At 38.7% G+C, this 20,122-nt stretch overlaps 1 protein-coding gene across 3 annotated transcripts in view; it reads right to left on the bottom strand.

Annotated features, from left to right (window-relative positions):
* Nucleotides 1–20,122, bottom strand: part of KALRN (kalirin RhoGEF kinase) — a 4,346,166-nt gene that overhangs the window by 3,803,314 nt on the left and 522,730 nt on the right. The window lies entirely within an intron of this gene.

Raw genomic sequence — 20,122 nt, 5'->3', positions numbered from 1 at the left:
TCAAAATACCTCAGACTTTGATCTCTCTAAAAAACAATTATGTTTGTGCTGGAATATTTCTTTGACTATTTCCAAAAGTGTCGCCTAGTCATGTGACATAATATGAAACTAATTCCAGCTAAGGACCATGGTAAAATAGTAATACCGACTACTAATCTGGTGACATTATCACTAAATCCAGGACTATGTTAACACTGTCATGAAAGAAGGAATTCGGCTATAATGCTGTGTATACTACTAGTAATGCTGGTCACTGCCCGGTCAAAGTTGTGATCTAACTGTAGCCAACTAAAGCTTCTGAAGGCATTTTTAAAATCAGTCATTCTGGCTAAGTGCCCAGTAGCTTCAAGTCCAGCAAATCAACGTCCACAAAGGTAGCTCAGGCACAGCAACATCTGGGTTCTTCAGAAATGTACTTAGTGAGTTTAACACCACTTGCTAAAAATTAACTTGCAGTCTTTACAAAGTCAAAGTTAAAAGTGACATTGTCTATTGGAGGCAGCAAATGCCTTCCTTCATCATGTTTACTTGTGGAAATGATTCCACACCTGTTACGCAGCAGACAGGTTGAAGAAACAGCCTGTCTGCTGGGTAAGACAGACAGGAGGCAAAAGAAACAGCTATAGAGAGAGAAAAGCTGAACAAATGTAATCAAAAAAGGTGTGAGCTGCAAACCACCTGATGTTCGTGACATTTCATTGTCCACACCACCCAGTGAATTAGCCCTTCTGCATAAGGATTTAGTCAAAAAGTTGAAACTGTGCATCATAGCAGTATCAGACTTCCTACAGTTTAGTCATGAACATCAGTACAAGGTACTTAGGGAGCCTACACAACTTTCTTTTCAGGCATGCACATTTGTACCAAAGCAAAACTACACTGCACAGAACACAATTTCTCTATCCTTGATCTAACAGTCTGGCAATCTCACCCTAACTTTCTTAAAGAAAATTCCTCCTTTAAGGTGTACAGGAAGGAACATAAACACTTCCTCTTCAAAGACACCATTTGCTTTTGTTACAAAACTTGTGTCGTACTGAGTCTTCCAGCCTTTGTCTTTATCTCCTATACACATCTGACCTCTTTCTCAAGCACCCACTCCAATAAGTCAGACACTAGAACTACTCAGTTGAGCTTAATTCTACAAACTATGCAGACAGACTAACCTTTCCCTCAGTCTGACCTTCTCTGTTGATAATGCCAATAACTCTTTATCCTTTATACATGAGTAATTTTCTGTTTCTCTATTTACTTTTTTATATTTCTGTGTCTCAGCTGATTAGGAATTTATGTCTAATGTATTCCCTGAGTTGAACTGTATTATGTATGTAACTATTCTCTGTTAAATTCACTCTCATTACACTGCATGTTCTTTGATGTTATGCTTTGTTACTCTTTTTTTGTACTCCCAGGCTGAAGCTACAGGTGATCCAAACAGGCCAGTGTTCTACCTCAATGAAGAAAATGAAATAAACAGATAAATAACTGCTTAGCCCAACACTGTCCATCGCCCCTTATGCTTCAAGGGATGCAACAGGTTCCAAGTATCTTGTAGGGCATAATGTTTAGGAGGTCAGGTTATGTAGCTGCTTGTTACAGGATATGGTCAGAGTGACTTCCAAAGCTGGCAAAGGTCTTTTAATTGTAGAACTAACTGCCTGAATCTCTAATCATCCCAGTGTCAGTCCCCACTTCCATTCCCACAAAGAAGGCAGTGGTTGATGGTCACTGATTGTGTGGCCCTGCTTCATTCATGTGTCTTTTAATACCTTTCTTCTCCATTTCTCCCATTCAAGCTGACCTTCTTCTGTATGTGTCCTACCTAGCTATTAATATTCAAACAAAGATGATGTCCTGATATCAGGATAGGCAGTTATTGCTCTATTGTTAGCTGTATTTCTGATTGAATACCTGATAATCTAAATGCACTGTGGCCCCTATTATTCATTGCAAACATAAAGGTGTATATCTTCCTATTTATCATTGCTGCTTTTCATATTGAACTGAATAGTGTATCCACTTTAAGGATAATGCTTTGCTATTTCTGCTTCTTTGTGCACCATAAAGGAATTTGTGTTACTGTTCTGTGTATTCTGCAGATCATGCCTGTTTCTACAATGTCTTTTCCTGGGTGTCCACTGATAAAGGCAATATGTAGGCAGCAGGGCCAGAGAGATAATAAATAAACAAGCTCTGAAAAGGAAAACTACTTGGGTGAGCTTTTAGCAGAAAATGAACAAAGAGGCCATGTGTCCGCTTGGGTTGGTTTACCACCAGTGAAAATGACAGCTTTGATGACAGCCATTTTCATCAGTATCTGTGGCCTTATATGGTAAACTGCTGACAAATCTAGCATGGACTGGTGCCACATTGCACTGGATAGTTTCACTGTTTGACCGAATAACAGAGACCACACACAAGATCCTGTTTTACTTTTCAGATTGAATAAAGAAGTATGAAAAATCACAGTAAACAATGCTAAAATAAAAAAAAATACTTCTACATTTTAGCTAATAAATACAGTATAATTAGTATTAGCTTTGAGAAAGATATGGATTTCATACGTTGTAATGACTTGGTACTATACAAGACAACTATTTCAGTTTTACTCCATAAGAAAGACTGTTTTTGATTCAGGGATATATTTTGGAAGACATTATGACTACCGCTTTTTGTGCGACTACATGAAGCTATCTCATCCAGAAGGTAGCTCTCAGTATTACTGAAAAACTAGTACTGTTAACACTACACTCATTTATTTTATTTATATATGCTAATTTAAGCTTTGCAGTAATGACATAAGCACAGTGAATTTGAGAAAGTTTTTATCTCAGAAGAGGCCTTTGTGTTTGCAAGTGCAGCTCTTGCTCACAAAATGGAATCTCTAAGCAAAGCTGCTTGTTCTGTCTTCGCATCATAACTAGGTAAAGAAGTCTGCACTTAATAGGGGATGAAAGAAGGTCACCGATGTAGGACACCACTTAAGTGCTACAGAAGGGGGAAAATGGAAGAGAGAAATACTGGTGAGGTATATCTGTCAGGGCTAAAGCAGGCCTTAAAAAGTGTGGAAGAGAAGTCTGTATGGGTTCCACAAGGTTGAATTTGTTTGGTAACAAAACCCAGAAAACAGGGAGGTGGATAATTTGGCTTAAAGTAAATTCAGATACCACTTTAAGTGCAAAAATTGATTAATTTTCAAAGAAATCTTATATCTATGAAAAATGAGATTGGGTTGATTAACTCATCATAAGAGCTTGCAACTCGGATGGAAGAAAAGGAAAAGGTGTCTCGCTTCCAGGCTTCTTGCATGGAATTCTGAAAAAGAATCTTGCCAGCTGATTGTTCAAAAAGGAAGCAAAAAGGTCTACTTTAGGAACTCCCCACAGATGGGTCAAATCTTTGAAGACCCCCGATCTAGTTTCCATTCATGAGGGTCTGCCCTGGTCCTACTCAGCTTGTCTGCCACACAATTTTGCTGTTGAAGTGACACCCCGACCCCATGTGCAAAAATAAGAAAAAAGGGGTTGTGGATGGACGGAATATAAAGCAGATCAAGTTCTGTGGGAAAGGGCTAAGAGGCAGCAGGAAGATACAGAAAGGAAGTAAGGAGCCATGACTGATAAATATGAAGTTGGGACAGAATAAGTTAACAAGTATGAAACAAGGACAAGGACAGCAAGATGACCACTGGGTAGTCAGACAAGGCAATAAAATATCTAAGAAGAAGATGAGGAAATTAAAAGTAGAGCAAAAGTGCAGAAGAAAGTGTTTGGGGCACTGATGAAGACAATGATGTTGATAGGAGGGACAGGAAAGTAGGATGAAGACAGCATGAAAAGAGAGTCCTACATGACCAGACATGAAGAAGTATAGACTGCACAAGCACATTAAGGAGAGCTTAACAATAAAGACAAACCAGGGTCACTGGGGAATGGTAGAGGCATATGGAAAGAATAAGTGAACATCTGTAATACTTACAGAAGATTCAGTTACATGAGCTGTTTGGCCAGCACTGTTGCACAGAGTTATAAAGTCCAGACTGCAGCGCAGGTGACCTTGATTTGTTCAGTGGCACATGCATCTGAGGCACTGGAAGGGGAGGATGACCACACCCATCCTGAAGGGAGCTTGCACGCGGTACACTAACGAAGCAGATTTCACTCATGGAGACTGGGGGAAACAACTGCTAAAGTGCTACTAATGGTAGCCAACATCATTCCTTTATGGAGGTAAGGGTTATTCAGTGCTTACACCGACTGCATGTTCTAGCCCCAGGGATATTACTGGTCATGAGCACAGGGTGGGAAAATGATAAAAACCCTCTCTGGAAGCAATATGAATCTGTACCAGGGTCCTCAATCTCTTCACAGGCCCCAAACATGGATTGGGAATAGTCTTTGAGAGGTTAATTTAGGTTAGGTACTCCTGATGAATAAGTAGAGGAACTGGTGGCAGATGACAGTCAGTTGCAGGAAGCCAAAATGAATTACTGAGCTGTTTGGTGGGAAGGCAGGCAAGCAGAGTTCAGTATCATGCAAGGCAGCTTTGTGGTTTAAATGTCTGTTACACAGGTCTAAGATCCATGGTTCAGTCCTGACTTATAGTTATGGTCTGTATGGTAAATACATATTATTATTACCCATGTCCACATATTTAGGGTACCTTGGGTTTATTCCAGACCTCAAAATATGCTAGCTGAGTGTATACTCTAAGCTGACATCTATACTGCAACCACGGGTTCTATCCAGATGGCTGAATGTCAGAAAGTTGATTTTCACAAAGTTGAAGATGAAAGCCCAAAAGCATATCAGAAAACCATGTCAAAAGGATGCATCCTTTCCCTTCAAGAATGTAGAGTCTCAGAATTAAAATAACTACATTGGGGCAACACCCATCAAGATATTGTGGGGGTGACATGACCCCCCACCCCCGCAAAGAACACAGTTTTGTGTTTTTTATAATAATTTAATACTCTACCTTGTTAATCTCCAATTTTTGTGGACTTTGTGTAAGCTTAGCTTCTCAGTGTCATTTTCCAAATGTGAAGCTTGCTGAATTTACCATTGCCTTTGTGGCCCAGATCATGTCTAATAAGGGTCTGCAAAGGAGTAGATCATTTATCCAGTTAACAAATAAAAAAATACATTAATTCTAAAAAGCAGTTCCCAACTGACTATGAAAACAGAAGAAATGGACAAATTCTATCGGCTGTACACATTGGAATGAATAATTAGGCAAATAGCACTTTTAAGGAGGCAAAGAAAAAGAAAGCAATACATCTAAGGGGCCTTTGTAAGAAAGTATTTGGATTTATAAGACGGATTATGAAGGTAAACTAGTTATCCCAGTGTGTATAAGAAACATTAAAATTAAGCTGCAGCGGAAACAAGGCAGTTACAAAACTACTGTTTTGAATACAGACTGCATGTATGTATGCATGTATGGAGAGACTTGTCAAATACTATTAGGTCTGGAAAAAAGGTTAGTAACTGCAAAGCCATAAAATAAATCAGACTAGGAGTTAATAATCCTGCTATTTCTCATATTTTCTTCTTTTCTACTGTGACTCCCCCCCCCCCCAACACTATACCTCATTGTTAGTTTATAACAGGGCTCCCAATTACAATGTTGGCACTCAAAATGCAGAGTTCTGAAAAGCCAAAAAAAGACTGAAAAGCTGGAGAAGAGCAATTCTCGAAAATCGCTCTTCTCCTTAAAACTTCTTGTCATAAGGGGAGAGCCCATTACACCGCCGAACCTAACTATACCACCTCTGAGATCACCAGACATTGGAGAAAAGGGAAAATTCCAGGAAATTATATCTTGGACTTACTATATATAAGTCCTTTCTTTTGGACATTGTTATCTTTACCTTTGATTTCAGCCTCCATGTTGCACATGCAGAAGTGATCAAGGGTCATGATAAGTGATGCAGGGATCAGGAATGGCCTTAAAAATCACATTGCTGGCAACAATATAAACATGAGGTGCTCAGCTTCGAGAATGTATGGCAAATGAACACTGCTGCCTTGGCTATGATTAGCATCAGCCACACCAAATAAGCTTAACACTGTACAGCTATAGAGCAAAATTATGAATACTTTCCCAATAATTTTTAACCACCTCAATGGAGACCATCGACTTCCCTGGACAAGAGGCAGCTGGAGGGAGCTGCCTCCCAAGCAAAGATTGTCCTGCCTCACCAAACTTGTCTTGCTACATATAGGGAACACAACAGTCCTATAGCCTGTGTTCATCTGCACAAACAAAGGCTACCCACATTTAAGAATCAGACACTAATTGTTCCCAGGTCAGAGACGTACCTGAAGCCACAGTCTCTGTGCCATTCTTGAAGCAGAGCTCTGGGTAACTTCTTTTAGTTTAATCTCACCCACTGAAGCTGAAATGCTCACCTGCTGTGAAAATACTTTTTTTCAGTAAAACAAAAACAAAGATGCAAACAGTGAAAAGCTGTATATAAAGCTTTTTTTTTTTTTTTTAGAAATACATCACAGTTTTAAAAAGTAAAGCTGCTTTTCAGACAGGCAGACACAAGCCTATGCCATCTTTCACATCACACTGCACCTTTAACTTTTTAAGGTTCCAGAGAATGTATCTTCTTCCCTCCCCCAGCCTGATCAGCTCCAGCAACTAAATGACACTAAATGGATGCCAGTATATACCTTACTGATACACATACTACAAGTTCAGTTTCACTGAACATGATTCATCCTGGATGGTCATGGATGGCACAGTGGTAGCACAGTCAATGCTGTTGCCGCACAGAATTTGGCTTCCAGTTCAGCTATCAGTTGGTGTGGGGGGGGTGCTTCTGTGTACAGATTGCATGTCCTCCATGTGTCTGTATATGTTCTTGGCTATGTGCTCCAATTTCTTTCCACTTGTCAAAGGTGTGCCATCTGTGAATGGACAATCATCCAAACTGTCTGAGGCTGTGCATGCTGTCAGTATGTACATTTATTTTCACTTGACTAGCATTCTACCCAGGATTAGTATCTTGGATAGACACCAGCTACCAATGCTTTCTTGAGTGCAAGAATTGTTGGAAGTGTGCAACAATGAATATTACATAAGTGAGGGTGAGTAATAATGTCAAAACTTTCATTCATAATGAAAGTTTCACCACTGAGGTTGAGTGTGTCTGTGTGTGTCTGTGTGTCAATGTTTGCAGGTTAGAGTAAGGCCTAGCTAGATGGATACTGGCTTGTGTGTGTGTGTGTGTGTGTGTGTGTGTGTGTGTGTGTGTGTGTGTGTGTGTGTGTGTGTGTGTGTGTGTGTGTGTGTGTGTGTGTGTGTGTGTGTGTGTGTGTGTGTGTGTGTGTGTGTGTGTGTGTGTGTGTGTGTGTGTGTGTGTGTGTCCTGTTTAGTGATATTATTAGGGAAAAGGTGTTTAATGCCCAAATATGTTGTGCTGGGGCTAGGGGTAAGGGTACGGTTATGGGTAACGTTAGCAGCTCTAATGCCCTACCCTTAGTCATGTATGCTAACCCTGTCTCTATCCCTACCCCTGACCCTAACCCAACACATTAGGATACTAAATACTAAACACTTTCCCTAACAGCACTACTATGGAGATAATGTGTGTCTGCATGTTAATGGCCTTTTTATTTGCTGTTATTTGTGATACCAACCATAAAATGAAACTGCTTGGTTAATCGTTTTCCTTGGTTTGAGTTAGATTAAGTGTCTTTTCATATTTTTATGTTTTTGACATTCTTACAAATATGAAATATAGTTTTACTGTATGTACATTCAACCGTCAGTAATGCCAAGATGGTAGATGTTTGCAGATGAAACCAAGAAATGAGCAGCTGAATGTAAGCTGGCAGGAATGTTTCTTTTCTTGTTTCTTCATGTTATTTCCTTCCTAGGCTTGTTCATTTCTGAGGTTATCCTGGTTCTGTGCTAACCTATTAGGCTACTTAGTTTCTGCAAATACTAACTCTCTCTTCAGTCCAAGGCCTACCATCTAGAGGTATTACTAGTTTTTTTCACTCTACCTATGTTACCTTTGAGTGCTTTCATCATGTCATCTTTTCAGCTTTATGTGGTGCTGTCTAATGGGGAACTTTCTCTGATGCTCCCACCACAAATTTTGGGACCCCCCCCCCACCCATGAACAAGAATAACACAAAAACATTGCAGTACAGTTTGACAAATTTCCACTCTGCTCATAGACAGAGACCATGTGCAAAACCATAGTTTAATCTTGGATTCTATGACAGCATTAATCAAGGCTTGCTTGGTACCTAAAGTTTGGAAATGCGTGGTCAGGTTAACATTCTGTCTGATGCGGACTGCACACACATTATCAATGGCAGGTGTTCTTCCCACTTGTCTTTCCAAACTAAATGCACTCTCCTACAATTAGGGAAGTTATAGAACAGCTCAAGGGGAAACGCAGACAAAAAAGGAAGGAAAGGGTTTATGGGTAACCAATGAATGGAATGGGCATCACAAGATGTAAGAACAGTATGAAATCAGCAAAGGAAGATAATGCACAGGTAACATATCACCTGTGCAACCCAAGCAATGATACAGTAAAAAACTCAGTTAAACAAAGTACTGGAATATGGAAACACCACTGAATGCAGAGCTCCAGTAAACAGTCATTAAAGAAAACTCCACTTTCTTCTACAGTTTAACTCAACTCTTAGGTTGCTTTTCTCCCTACAACATGATTCCAGTACTGTGTCAGTATCTGAAACCTGCTTGTACTTTATAAAACTTTAATTTCCTCACTTTGGTATCAAAGGAAGGGAAAGACCATCCACTTTTTTTAAGCTTAACTTTTCACATAATTTGCAGAGGAATATGTCTACACCTGCATGACATACCACAAACACATATGCATTTGCAGTCAGGAGCTTATGCTGCTGTAAACAAGACAGAGAGGTGTGAAACTGTTTTTCATTGTCTTTATTGCAGAGAGAAAGAGAACTTACACTGATTCACAGCTGCTTCCAATGTACCCATGCCTTTCATAGCAAACCAAAGCAATTAGATCAGTCGATGGTACATAGATAGTTGTCACCTCTTTTGACAAATTTAATTAAGCAGCATCACACGCTTTAAACTTTAAATGTTTGCTGTTCGTACTACTTTACATTTTAAGATGACTTAAATGTAGTATCAAAGATGTATGTGACATTTACAGAAAAGTCAGAAAATATTTTTTCTTGTGATTCTTGTAAAGTATCAGCATATCAGCAATTTACTAAAGTGCAGAGGGAGGGGCTGTCAATTCATCTTGGATTACAAAAAGATACTTTGAACAAAGGCCTGCAATTTAGCAACTGTTTTGGTTGCACGGTATAATTCCTTAGTAAACTGTAAAACAAGCCCGGAGACATATACAAATGAGGGCCATTCAAGAAATAAAAGAAGCAGGCCTGTTACAGACAGTATATAAGATGACACTGACTGACACTTATCCCATTATATGTCAATGGCATGGGAATACATCACTACTTCCTTATGTCTGGCACGGCTCATATAAAGCAGACTTCAAATGGATTATGGGAAAGAGAAATGTTTGAAGAAAAATAAGATCACATTGATATGTCAAGCCCCATTGACAGCCATTCTGCAGAAATCATATTACAATTCTATAAGAAACAGAGTCATTTTGAGGTATTAAAATAACTCAGAAGACAGAGATAGAATTAAATTTTTTTTTTTTTTTTCAGTTCTAAGGTGGAGTTTTCCTTTAAAAGTCAAGTAATATCATATGCCAGGTTAAACATTTGCTTTTAGAGACTGTGTGGGATTCTCTCAACTTCTGAGAGAGTATATTCCGGATGGATGAAAGAAGATAACTGGGAGAATGTCAGAGGGCTATAGCACACCTTTGGTGCCTCCAACAACCCTTGGAGAAAGCAGTGTAAGGGCCCAGCTGGACACAAGGAGACCAAAGGGTTTTAAAGATACAGAGGAGCCATCATGTAAAGGGCCAGGTAAAATAATAGCAAGATTGTTAAAGATGATCTAGACATGCTTAGAAAACTGGGATAATATGGAGATGACTATGAATACCTGAAATTAACCAAGCTGCAAAATCCTGAACTAGCTGCAACTGATTATGTCCACTGTTAAGGCAGCCCTAGGTGCAAGCAGTGTCGGGAGAAGAAAAGATAGATGGAAATATGTTGGGGAAAGTAAAAGGAATTTACCCTGAGCTTGAGTAACCTCAGCATTATTTTAAGTAAAGAAGTGCATAGAATGAAGCCTCCAGCATGGGACTATGTTGGATCCTTGCCCTCCCCCGCCCCCATCATCCATGGCTGTATTTGCTTTTTAAAGCCTACATTTGACAAAGCATGAGGTTAATGATGTGAGCTTTGATTTCATCTACCATATCTGATGGAATATTATAGAGTTTTATAAAGAACAAGGAATACATGTTAATTCTAAAATCTGTCCTTAAACCAGTGCAAAATGAAATGAGCTATAAAGGGAAGAGGCAGGGAAGTCTTTGATGGCATGCATTATCAGTGAAGAAGGGCTTGGGTTACCTTGGTGTTAATCATGCTGAATATGAATTTACTGAAGATGTAAAATAAAATGTAATAAAATAATTTAAAAAGTAGTTCAGCTGTCAAACACAATGATTCAACACAGAGCAGCATCGTGTGCTATGCACTAGCTACAGCTGGATGCGTTTTATTAGGTGATAGAGGATCAATAAATCTACATATATTGGCATAAACATCACTAGTAAATAATCTCTCAGGATACAATCCTGAACTCTTTACACATCCCACAGCTGGTTCTTCCTTTTAGAAAATAATTACATCCATATGGATTCTCAGAGGCATGCTGTACAACCTAGGAAATGTATAGACAGCTGTTCCAGTCCCACTGTACCAAATGATCTTCATGCATTTAAAAAACACACTTCATTGTTCAACATTAACACCTGTGAGACACTGTGTAACATGCATGTACCAGAGATTTGCTCAAGTATATCAGCTATGCTTACTTTGTTGCAGCTTCTGCTGGTCTGGTTTTTGAATATACACTATTATTCCTGATTAGAATGGCAGACAGTTGCTTGATGACAGGCAATTTACCTCAGTAGCTTTACATTTTTACATTGTAGCTTCATAGCTTTTGCACAAGAATTGCTTGCAGATGAGTTCACTCATCACTACATCCGACTGAATGAATGAAATGCTGAATCTTGCAACTTAAAGGTACAACATATTCTGCAATACAAAATGCCAGATGGCCTCAGATATTATAAACAGTGCATAGCAATGATGGTTTGTTTTGTATACAGTTTAATTACATAAACAAACCTGGAAAGATATATGACCGGTTTAGGCATACAATGTCCATACATTTAAATTCAAGTCACTGCTGTTTTGACAGTTTCCTTGTGTGGTTTGAGTCTGCTACAAAACATAGCAAAAAATACTGTTTAAAACAGAATGAATGGTACTTTTTGTTACAAGTATTTTGCACACTGCAGTCAGAATGCGATTTGTTTGGTTGCTGCCTACATCTAGTACAGAGATGCACTACTATCTCTTCTAAGAGGAAATTATTAATATTTTATTAGAAATACCAAACTCTGAATCTGTCTAGCAAGTAACATGAGACAGATTCTTTGAGGCAAAGACAAGTGCATTGAATATGAAATTGCAAATGTTCTATACAGTCAGCTAGGGGGTAAGACGTGAGAGGCAATAACAGTCAACTCAGCACTAACGTTGCACACAGACCACATATTCTGTATGCCTACCCATCAGCAGTAGCCATAGGTCTGACATATACAGACTATATAAGACTCCATAGGGTAACATCAAGAACACAGCGAGCATTCTCACAGCATGTACACACCCTCACCACTGCTACCACTAACTAACTGCACATAGCAGGTGAAAGGCAGACTATGGGGACATGGGGAACCTCCAAACACTTGATCCGACCCAGTTTGGCTTTGTTATGTGCAGATCATGCCTACTAAACCTGGTTGACTTCTTCGAGACAGTCACCAAGGCCATAGATGAGGGAAGGTGGTTCACACAGCCTACCTTGATCTCACCAAGGCTGTTGACACCATTCCCCACTCGAGAATTATAGAAAAACTCACCAGCCTGAACATAAACCCCTACATCACGAGATGGGTTGCCAACTGGCTTACAGACAGAACTCACACGGTAAGAATAGTGGGCTCCAGGTCCAACTCTAAACCAGTCACAAGTGGTGTCCCACAAGGCTCGGTCCTGGGACCCCTACTGTTCAGCATTTACTTCTCAGAAGTACAGGCAAACACAGGAGGACTATGGCTAACCAAGTTTGCCGATGACTGCAAACTGAAGCCATAATTGACTCTCCTGCTGACACGGACATTCTCCAAAAGGGCCTAATTGAGATGGACACCTGGTGTCAAAGTCATGGTCTCAAGCTAAATGCCAAAAAATGCATAGTCATCCCGTTTGGGAAAAACAAAACACCCATGAATTACCACATAGGTGGCAGCCCCTTTAATACAGAAGAGGTAATAAGAGACTTGGGGACCCAGGTAGACAGTAATCTCTAGTAATCCAAGTGGAATGACTGAAGTATATAAACATCAATAATCGTAAAATCTCCAGTAGTTTTCCAGCACAATAAAGGCCACCTCTAATGTAATAAATGAATTGTTTATTAATCCAATAAAAGTCAAAAAACAAACGAAACAGCAAACGGACTAAGCTCTTTCATTTCCTAACACGGAAACATCATCAGAGTCAGCAACAAAATTCACGCCAATAGTGTAAATAGACCTAATATCTTCAATCAGTTAAACAATTAAACAATCAAACAATCCACCAATACATTTTATACACCTAAATTCATAAATATCATATAAAATGTATTGTTATAAAAAATGTCTCTGTTAATGTTTATGCATATATACGTTTCTGTATATAAACATATGTTAAAACACATGTTAAAACACGTTTTATGTAAAACTTAAAAAACATTTCATTTTCTATAGCAGTAGTTATTAAATATAAATATATATATATATATATATCTTAGACTTTTATTAAACTTCAATACTTGTTTGCTCTCCTTTTAGTGCTGGCATAAGTGAAATATGATCATTGAGCCCTGGTGGGTTACAAACATCCAACTGCAATTGCCAAATCAGTTCCCTTAACTCTAATTGTACTTCAAAATCTCCACCCCTTTCATTTCTACCCACCTGCTCAATGACCCAAAATTTAAAATCTGCCTGCGGGCAAACACGGGGTATGTCTAAAAAGTGCATTAGTTTCCCTTTTCCTATTGTCATATATATGCTCGTATATTCTTTGCTTTAAACTCTGCTCTGTCTTGCCCACATAGTATGCACTACATATGCATTTAGCCAAATATACTATACCCATGGTCTGGCAATTGTAATAACCCCTAGGGTAAAATGTCATATATTCTATATTCGAAACATCCTGATTGTACACAAATGGGAATTGTGGGCATCTACCGCATTTATACGTGCTCACCTTCTTCTTGTTACTTACCATCGTCTGCTCCCTCTCAAATATTTCTTTCAAACATTTATTTTTCTTATATCCAAATTTTAATTTATTAGAAAATATCTTGATATTATTAGGCATAGACGAAAATAAAGTCCAATTTCTATGTATAATATTCTTAATACCCTTAGTGTCCTCATTAAGTGTCAATACCATATATACATCCCTTTTCTCTTTCTCTAACTCATTTTCTAACTCTTCAACACCATCCACTTGCCCACATTCCAGTAATGGTACATATTTCTTATTCCACCCCCCCCCAACACTTCCTGCTTAATTTTAACTATAATCTCTACACAATATTCCATCTCAACAAACTCTGTATATATTCAAGCTCTGTCTTCATATCCTCCTCTTCAGACGTCATTCTAATTGGCCTAATCATCTGACCTTTAATAATATTCCACTTCTGAGTAATAGGATGGCTACTACTATAGTGGAGATAAGAATTTGAAAAACACTCCTTTCTATATAGTTTAGACTTACATTTTTTGTTATCAATATCTTTCATTATAGTAACATCTAAAAAATTCATATACTCCTCCCATATTTCATGTTTAAAGTTTAAAAATTCCATAGTTTGACCAATATATTCAATAAAACTATCAATTTCATGCCTTGGTCCCTTCAAAACCAGGCATATGTCATCCAGGAATCTAAAATAAGCTTTTATATACTGTTTATATCTGGAATCAAACACATAATGTTTCTCCCAGTACAAAAGGATTATATTTGCCACTACAGGAGCACAAGCTGCACCCATAGGTATACCATCAATCTGCTGGTATATCTCTCCTTGGAAGTATATAAAATTGTTTTTCATAACTAATTCCACACTCTCAAGTATCAAATTAAAATCACCACCCTCCAAAAAACCAAATTCCAACATCATGTCTTCCAACCATCTTAATCCCAACTCGTGCAGAATAACCAAAAACAAATCATTAACATCCACTGTCATAAAATTATATTCCATGTCATACGTTAATTTCCCCATTTTTGTAAGAAAGTCCCAAGAATCCACTAGAATATGTGGATATAGTTTTTGATATGGTTTTAATTTTTTGTCAACATATATAGCAAAAGGCTCTATCTTGGACCCACCTGATGAGACAATAGGTCTCATAGGTGGGTCCAAGGGATTCTTATGTGTCTTAGGGATCCCAAATATGCTGGAAATAAATGGTTTGGGTACTCTTAAAAAATCATACAGTGTTCTATCAGTAGCCCCTTGTAACAAATTGTCCTCCAAAATCATGTCAATCTTACGATAGGCTATATTCATTTCATTTCGGGATACCAAACTGTATCTTCCTTTTACTCTTAAAACATTAAACATCTTCCCTATATACTCCCATGTGTGCGTAATAACCACCCCTCCCCCTTTGTCTGGTTTCATAATTCTTATTTCATTGTTATTGATAATCTCCTTCAAAACGTCCCTCTCTTCCGGACTAATATTGTTTGAATGCCATTTCTTTCTATTCCTATAATACTTTTTTATTTCGTTACTCACAATAGTTTCAAAATTAAGTAAGTCCGGTACCAAAGAGGGGTTCATAATACTCTTCTTTTTAAATATTTCACATCCAGCTCCTTTCTCTTCAAAAATAGTAGCTAAATTCAAATTCCTTATGAACATTTTAGTTTCCAATAAAGTATTGGCCAAATTACCTCTCCTTGTTGGAACAAATTTAAAACATTTTTTAAATAACTGGAAATATCTATCGTCCATGTCTACTTCTACATAATTATACATTTTAAGGTTGTCTTTTTTTGTGTAAAATCGGGAGGTTTTGAATATAGAATATATGACATTTTACCCTAGGGGTTATTACAATTGTCAGACCATGGGTATAGTGTATTTGGCTAAATACACATGTGGTGCATACTATGTGGACAGAGCGGAGTTTAAAGCAAAGAATATACCAGCATATATACGACATTAACAGGAAAAGGGAAACTAATGCACTTTTTAGACACATTAGTGTGCCCGCAGGCAGATTTAAAATTTTGGGTCATTGAGCAGGTGGGTAGAAATGAAAGGGGTGGATATTGGGAAGTACAATTAGAGTTAAGGGAACCTCTTTGGCAATTGCAGTTGGATGTTTGTAACCCACCAGGGCTCAATGATCATATTTCACTTAAGCCAGCACTAAAAATGAGAGCAAACAAATATTGAAGTTTAATAAAAGTCTAAGATATATATATATATATATATATATATATATATATATATATATATATATATATTGATTTATTTATTTAATAACTACTGATGTAGAAAATGAAATGTTTTTTAAGTTTTACATAACACGTGTTTTAACGTGTTTTAACATATGTTTATATATGGAAACGTATATATGCATAAACAACATTAACAGAGACATTTTTTATAACAATACATTTTATATATGTTTTTAACATACATATGTTTTAGGTATGATATTTATGAATTTAGGTGTATAAAATGTATTGGTGGATTGTTTGACTGTTTAATTGTTTAATTGTTTAACTGGTTGAAGGTGTTGGGTCTATTTAAACTAATGGCGCGATATTTGCTGCTGACTCTGATGATGTTTCTGTGTTAGGAAATGAAAGCGCTTAGTCCGTTTGCTGTTTCGTTTGGTTTTTGCCTTTTATTGGATTAATAAACAGTTCATTTATTACATTAGAGGTGGCCTTTATTGTGCTGGAAAACTACTGAAGATAGTAATCTCTTCTTTGACAATCATATTGCCTAAGTAGTTAGGAAATCCTTCTATGTAGCCCATCTAATTACTAAAGGGTTCGCATCTAGAAATAAAGAGATTATAGTACCCCTCTACTCATCACTCATCAGACCCATCCTAGAGTACAATGTTTGGGATGTACCTGACAAGACACTTCTAACAGCTGAAAAGACCACAAAAGTACCTCACCAAGAGGATTACTGGCCTCAAACATATGTCCTATGCAGCTCGACTGGAAAAACTCCGGCTGTACACAATGGCATATTGCTTACTCAGAGGTGATCTCTGCCTGTCTTATAAAGCCATGCCCAACTCAGAATTGATGGATATGCTCCACCTAAAGAAATTCAAGTTACTGTGAACCACTCGCTCTAGTGAGCTAAACCTCGCCACAACAATAAATAGAACATGCTGGAGGGATAGATTTCTGTCACAGAGACTCCCTATGCTGCGGAACAAAATTCCTAACTACATTAGGCAGAGCCTCTCACTAACACTCTTCAAGAGAAACCTTGACGAGTGGATGGGTAACAAAAAATACACCCCTGGGATCACTTCATTGGCTCTTCTTGACAGAGGCTCAGTTAATTAATCAATGGGGCTGCGAAAGCTGACATACTCTGGCTAGGCTTATAAATGCGCTCGGGCAGATAGCCTGGTACCTACCTATGAACCTATGAACCTACAATCAAAGTATGCAGAGCTTACATTATGACAGCATTCAAATCCCTTGTAGAAAATAACTTACTGACGCCAATGCTACAATGAAGAAGAGGAAAGGAAGATCTAATATGATGATGGGCTCTACTGGGCTACCAAATTGGAGACACTGGGTGTAACACATGCTACCCAGGAAGGGCAATCCTGGTAACAGAAGACTTGGAGTGATGGCAAGACTATACCAAGTCTAACTGTACCAAGAATTCTTACACAAGAAGAAGTGATTTATGCAAGTTCTGTTCATTTCCTGCAATCTTTGTCCAGTATGTTGTGGAAAACAATCTATTCAGGAAGCAACCGGGTTCATAGGAGGTTACTAGGCTAATGGCCCTAGGCCCTTTACAAGCCTAGCCGTGTAAAAACCCATGTATCCTAATTGACCAAAGTTAGATGGTCATTGTTAGCACAGCGATTCTGTGATCAGCACCGAATACTCTTGTTTGTGAGGGATATAGGTGCCACCCTTGGGGTGAATTTAAAGTTAATTCCAAGAAAGAAAGAGAGTATACCATGGCTGGAGTGCTGTAAAAAACTTTAATTCACCATAAAACAATAAAAGCAATAAAACATGGTAAGCACTTTCACAGTCTATTGTACAACTTCTTCAGACCTAAAACCACACACAGCCTTCGAATGCCCTAGCCCAGCATGCACTGGACAAGGAACAGCATCACAGCTTTAAATTTCTAGTATTAGAAGTCTTGGCCACAAATTCAAGAGGGGAGACTTTAAGAACTTAACCGAGGTGAAAGAACAAGAGTGGATTATACGTTTGAACAGTGATAAGTCCCCTGGGCTTAATGACAGGGTCTCTTTGAAACCAGTTTTGAAAGCAAGACACCGTACACACTAAAAGTTACTCTGTTTGTTGTAACCTGCTGGGTGAATGAGATGCCTTAATTAATGCTACCTGCTGATTGGGCTTTTATTAGTATAAATTAGTTTAGGCTGGGTGTGGTTTTAGTTGTTATTTATGAGATGTGCAATGTAGAAGGTTTTCCTTAAAACTATGCACACATGGTACTTGAAGTTTAGACTGCTATCAACCTGTGTTCCCGCCACTGGGTTTGAGCTATCTATCATAATTGGCAGGGGCTATCCTTTGCTAAAGTGGATAATGATGCATTTTTTGCATTGTTTTATTCTGTGACTTTGGCCCCTTCTGTAATATGTTTACATTGTTAGGGACTCAGTGACTGCACCCAGTTTGCATTCATCTGCAAACATGGTAAGCCACAGGCCATCTACTTTCACCTGGACCTCAGATAAATAGATTCCAACCAGTAGAGGGCCCAGCACAGATCCTCATGGTACCGCACTGGTAACTGGTTTACTGGTGGAGGTGGACTTCCCAACTTTGACGGTGTGAGTTCTGTCTGTGAACCAGTTGGCTACTCGTCTAGTGATGTATGGGTTAATCCTCAGCTGGAAGAATTTCTCAACAATCCCTGGGTGGGGGATTGTGTCAAAAGCCTTGGCTAAATCAAGCTAGGTGGTATGTACTGCTTTGCCATCAACCAGGGTGTTGGCAACATTCTCAAAGAAGTCCACAAGGTTTAATAAGCAAGATCTTCACTTGATGAAACCAAACTAGGTTGGGTCAGGAGTTTGAAGGTCATGTGTGTCCTTGTTGAAAAGATCCATGATGATTCTTTCCATGACCTTGTAGATAAGGCTGGTTAGGCTTATTGGTTGATAATTTCCTGGGTCAGCTGATGAACCCAATTTGTGTAAAGGGATTACTGTTGCTGTTCTCCACTTTATCTGAACAAAGTCAATGCTCAGGCTATGGTTAAAGACAGTGCAAAGTGCTTCCACTAGGTCTTCTTTAAAATTGTTTAATAAGCAACCTGTGATGTTACCTGGTTCCATGGAGGCCGTGGTTTTGGCCTTGGAGAGCACTTGTATGACCTGTTCTTTGAAGACACTTGGTAGAAGACTGGTGTCAGGAATGCTTTAGGGTATGGCTGGTGGGGATGGGGGGGGGGGGGGTGAAGTTATTGCCAAATCTGTCAGCTAGCAGGTTGGCAATTTCCTCACGTCCAGTGTGTGTGTGGTACTATCCATTATAAGTTTGGCACACAGCTGGGTATTCCCGTTTAGGTTTCAGATGTAGCTAAAGAATGACTTATGGTTGTCTTTAGCTAGGGATGCTAATTTAGTCTTATAACTAGCCTTAGTGGACTTTACAAGATATCTGATTTGCTTGTTAAAGCTGTGGAGGGTATTCTTTCTCTGTTGAATAAGTTCCCTCTTATTCTTGTACATCAATTTCTTTCTTTCTTTTTTATGTAACGTATTTACACTTACAGTGCAACAGGGTGGCTTGTTTTTTCAGGAGGACCTGCTTTTAGTCCTGTCAGGTACAGCTGAGTCAATACATTTGTTTAAGTGGCTATATAGGACATGTTTGTACTTTTCTGCATAAGAGTCATTGTTGGCTGTGTTGGCAGGGGCTTTGAAACGTTTTATACCATTGCTTAGAAGGCTATAGTTTGCTTTGGAGAAATTTTTCAGTTTTTTTTTTCTCCTCTGGGGACATCAGGTCTGATCTGTACTTCAAATGAGACTGATTTATGGTCTGACCTTACCAAGGAGGGCAACACACAGTGGGTAGTGCAGTGACCCCACTAAGTCTAGCACATTTGAGGCCATAGTGGGGGTGCAGATCAACTGTCCCTGGGTAACTGAATTAACAAAATCCAAGGAGTTCAGTGCAATTGTGTTTGTGCTCATGTAGGTCACCCAATCAATGGAAGGATAGCTGAAATCTCCTATGACCAAGGTGTTTGGCTGTACACTGAGTGACTCCAGCAAGTCCAGGTAGGTGGTGTGCTTCTCCTGGTTCATCGTAGGGAACCTGTAGCTAGAGATGATGTGGTAGTGTATTTTGCCTATAGTTACTTCGACCTGGAGTAGCTCAAGACATCTGTACTGTTTTACCAGTCTCGAGGTGTATTTGGATTTAATGAAGATGGATACACCTCCACCTTTGGTTCCTTCACACTTGCTTTGAGGTCTGAACGTGTGATGGGTATTGTAGTCTTGATGGCCGAGGTGCTATCAATGGCCTTGAACCAAACCTCAGTGACTGCACAAATGTCTGCATTTTCCAAGGTG

This window comes from Protopterus annectens, chromosome 6.part0 (assembly GCF_019279795.1).
Source record: "Protopterus annectens isolate FY-2018-M chromosome 6.part0, PAN1.0, whole genome shotgun sequence".
Taxonomy (NCBI): domain Eukaryota; kingdom Metazoa; phylum Chordata; order Ceratodontiformes; family Protopteridae; genus Protopterus; species Protopterus annectens.
Note: the sequence above shows the minus strand (reverse complement) of the source record. Positions and strands in the feature narration are given on the sequence as shown.